Source organism: Gossypium hirsutum, chromosome A09 (assembly GCF_007990345.1).
Source record: "Gossypium hirsutum isolate 1008001.06 chromosome A09, Gossypium_hirsutum_v2.1, whole genome shotgun sequence".
In the NCBI taxonomy this organism is placed as follows: domain Eukaryota; kingdom Viridiplantae; phylum Streptophyta; class Magnoliopsida; order Malvales; family Malvaceae; genus Gossypium; species Gossypium hirsutum.
The window spans coordinates 9,883,970-9,888,188 of NC_053432.1; the positions used below are offsets into that span (position 1 = coordinate 9,883,970).

The 4,219-nt window shown below is 37.8% G+C and overlaps 1 non-coding gene across 1 annotated transcript; it reads left to right on the forward strand.

Moving 5' to 3' along the window:
* Positions 1 to 2,292: 2,292 nt before the first annotated feature.
* Positions 2,293 to 2,398, forward strand: LOC121206908 (small nucleolar RNA R71). The gene has a single exon (XR_005902080.1). It is a non-coding gene; the product is annotated as a small nucleolar RNA R71 (small nucleolar RNA).
* Positions 2,399 to 4,219: the final 1,821 nt, after the last annotated feature.

Here is a 4,219-nt window from a genome sequence, read left to right on the forward strand (position 1 = left end):
GGGTAGGGGGTGTTACAGAAAGCTTAGCTCTAGTTTTCACACGACCTTGGACACGCCCGTGTGTCCAGGCCGTGTGCTTCACATGGCCGTGTGGCTCGATACTTGGGGAATTTTTAGCCCTGTTTCCATACGGCCAAGGACACGCCTGTGTGTCCAGGTCGTGTGGGCCACTGTACCTGCACAAAAACATAAAAATAGCTAAAATAAACTAGTTAGTGGTGTTAGTGCTCGGGTTGCCTCTCGAGAAGCACTTATTTAGAGTCTAAGCTTGACTTACCTCTCATTCGCATGATTACAGTGGATTGAGGAGTTGAAACTCTTCACTTCTGCTATTAATTCTATTATCCTCATAAAGTTTAAGTCGAGTAATATTCACCTTGAAAGTGCCAAATTGAGAATGATTTACCTCGACTGTACTGTATGGGAAAACAATCAGTACCGTGAAGGGAGTCGCTCTGTTTGTATTAAGCTCCGAGGTAGCAATTCGGGGGTCCTTTTCATCTAAAAATACTTTATCCCCAGCATTAAATTTTGCTGTTTCATTCCTACGCTTATCGAGGTGTCGCTTTGATTCATCGTGTGCTTTTGGTTTCTCCTTGACATGTGTTCGCCATTTATCTAGTTCATCGATCTAAAGCCTTCGTTCTTCATGAGTCATTCTGTTTTTGTTGCATAGATTAGACTGGAGCTCCATCACATTCTTCCTAGGGGAGTCCTGCAATGGAGGTTTAGTTGCGACATTATTTAGGTTAATAGAACTTAAATAATCGTCTCGATTACTAGATAGTTTAGCAGAATCACGAGCTTAAAGTTTAATCGTGTCATCACCTACATGAAGTATCAATTCACCTGTGCCAACATCAATGATAGTTCTAACAGTTGCTAAAAAGAGTCTTCCTAAAATTAAAGTCACGTCATTGTCCTCTTCCATGTCTAGAACAACAAAATCAATTGGGAATATAAATTTATCAATTTTAACAAGTACGTCTTCAATCATACCCCTAGGAAATCTGATTGTCTTATCTGCTAATTGAATGCTCATCCTAGTTTGTTTGGGTTTCCCAAGACCTAGTTGTTTAAACACTTTATAAGGCATGACATTAATACTTGCCCCTAAATCAGCCAAAGCATTGTTAATATTTAGACTACCAATTAAACAAGGGATCGTAAAACTCCATGGATCTTTCAATTTCTTAGGTAGCTTATTCTGTAGAATGGCTGAGCAAACTGCGTTCAACTCTACATGCGACGCCTCATCCAACTTCCGCTTATTTGCTAAAAGCTCCTTTAAAAATTTAACTGCGTTGGCATCTGCGAAAGAGCTTCAATAAACGATAAGTTAATATGTAATTTCATTAATAATTTAAAGAATTTACCAAATTGTTCATCCGAGTGGTATTTCCTTGTCGCGATGGGGTATGGCACACGAGATTTATATTTTTTACTTGCCGATTTTTGCTCACTGTGGTCCACCTCATCCTTACCTTTACTTACCACAAGTCCTTGCTTCGGTTTTGGTTCAAGTTCAACTAACTCTTCTTCATCTCGAACAGTAATCGCATTAAGTTCCTCCCTTGGGTTAGTTTCAGTATTACTCGGCAATCTACCTTGTGGTTGCTTGAAATTAACCTAGCAAGTTGTTCTATTTGAGTTTCGAGCCCTTGAATCAACACTTGTTGATTTTTAAGGGTTGTCTCAGTATTCTAAAAATGAGTTTCTGACATAGAGATGAATTTCGTTAGCATGTCCTCAAGGTTCAGCTTCTTTTCCTGTTGGTAAGGTGGTTGTTGAAAACCTGGGGGATGTTGTGGCCTTTGATTTCCTTGCCCACCCCACGAGAAATTGGGATGGTTCCTTCAACCTGCATTATAAGTGTTACTATATGGGTTATTTTAAGATCTAGAATTATTATTACCCATATATTGAACTTTTTCCTCCTCGGTGCTACGGTTGAAGGTTGGATAATCTGTGTGTAATCCTCATCCATTTGAATCACACTTCATCACTAGATGTACCTGAGTAGAACCATACAAGCCATCAATCTTTTTATTTAAAAGTTCTACCTGGTTAGATAGCATAGTAACCGCGTCGAGGTTAAAAACACCAGCAGCTTTCGTCGGCTTCGTTCTCATGACTTGCCACTGATAGTTATTCAGTGACATCTCTTCAATAAATTCGTAAGCCTCTTCAGGTGTTTTGTTGTTTAATGTTTCACCGGCGGCTGTGTCGATAAGTTGCCTTGCTGAGGGTTTCACACCATTGTAAAAAGTCTGAACCTGTAGCCATAGGGGTAACCCAAGGTAAGGGCACCTTTTCAACAGGTCATTGTATCTCTCTTATGCATCATAAAGTGTTTCTAAATCATCTGCATAAAAGAAGAAATGTCATTCCTTAATTTAGCTGTTTTAGCCGGCGGAAAATATTTTAGTAAAAAATTTTCGGTCATTTGTTCCCAAGTTGTGATTGACCCTCATGGTAATGAGTTTAACCACTGTTTAGCTTTGTTCCTTAATGAGAATGGGAACAACCAAAGGCGAATGGCATCATCAGAAACGCCATTGATCTTAAAAGTGTCGCAAAATTATAGAAAATTTGCTAAATGAGTGTTTGGATCCTCGTCCTGCAAACCATCAAACTGAACAAACTGTTGTATCATTTGAATCATGTTAGGTTTTAGCTCAAAATTATTTGCAGCAATAGCAGGCCTAACTATACACGATTCAGTTCCTGTTAATGTAGGTTTAGTATAATCATACATAGTATGAGGAGCAGGATCCTGATTTACTGGGTTTGCAACAGCCACAGGAGGTAATGGATTATTTTGATTATCAGCTTCACCTTATTTCTCTTCGATTTCTGCGAGCTGTGCTTTCGATCTCACTATCAAAAAGTAGAGGTCCTGATGGGTTTCTTCTAGTCATAAACTATAAAAATCTGCCAGAAGTAAATAAAAGAAAATTTAGTAATTTAAGCAAAAATAGAATTAAATTGCAATAAAAAATAAAAAACCGCTAAAGTAATAAAAATTAAGCGTTCCTAATATCTTAGTCCCCGACAACGGTGCCAAAAACTTGATAGTCGTGAAACTAACTAAAAATTTGACTTAAGGCAAGCGTACCTATCGAACAGTAGTATACTTATGGTGAGACCGGAAATATCGTATCCACAAGGATTAAAAGTACTAGTAATTACTATCTTTTTATGATCTAGCCTAAGAATTAAAAGATGCTTTTAAACTAAACTAATTTTCTAATTTAACTAAGATTACGACAGAGATGAAAGTTGGAAAATACTTTAGAAAAAACCAATGAAGAAGACAATACCCAAGAAATAATCCACCTAGACTTCACTTATTACCTTTGACTTAGATGATTTATTCACTTAACTTATTCCATAGAAATCCCTGATTTATGGTATTATCCCTTTCGAGACTAAAAACAATTGACTCTAGGTTGATTAATTAAAATCTCTTTCTAATTAAAACCCCTATTGTCGCATTAACTCGATCTATGGATTCCTTTATTAGATTTGACTCTAATCCGGCAGATTTATGTCGTCCTATCTCTAGGATTGCATGCAACTCCGCTTAATTATGAATGATCTACCCTTAAACAGGGACTTTTGCTCCACTGAATAAGCACATCAAGAACCTGAATTAATATCCTGGAATATTAAAGTAGGGGTTAAAACTCACAATTAAGAATAAGAAAAAATATTTATCATATAAATCAAAGAGTAATAAGATTCGTCTTAGGTTTCATCTCCCTTGGGTATTTAGGGGGTTTAGTTCATAATAATAATAGAAAACATCTCAAAGTTTGGAAAACAACAAAACATAAAGAACCCTAAGATCTTCTAGGAAATTGGATGGAAATCTTCAATCTTGATGTAGATCCTGGCTCCGAGGTGATTCTGATGGTGATTCGCGAGTATTTTCTGCCTCCAACTCTGTGTCTCCCCTCTAATCCTCTTCTAGGGTGTTTATATAGGCTTTAAAATGCATCCAAACCCTCAAAAGTTACCTTTTTTAAGTAGAACTAGACTTGGGCTTGACAGGGACACGGCCATGTGCCACGCCCGTGTGCAAGTGCTCAAACCGTATGTAATTCTGACTTGGATTAATGTCAACATGGCCACGACACACGGACGTGTGGACTGCCCATGTGGAAGTGCCTAGGTCGTGTGTAACACTATTTTAAGCCCAATTTGTCCGTTTTGG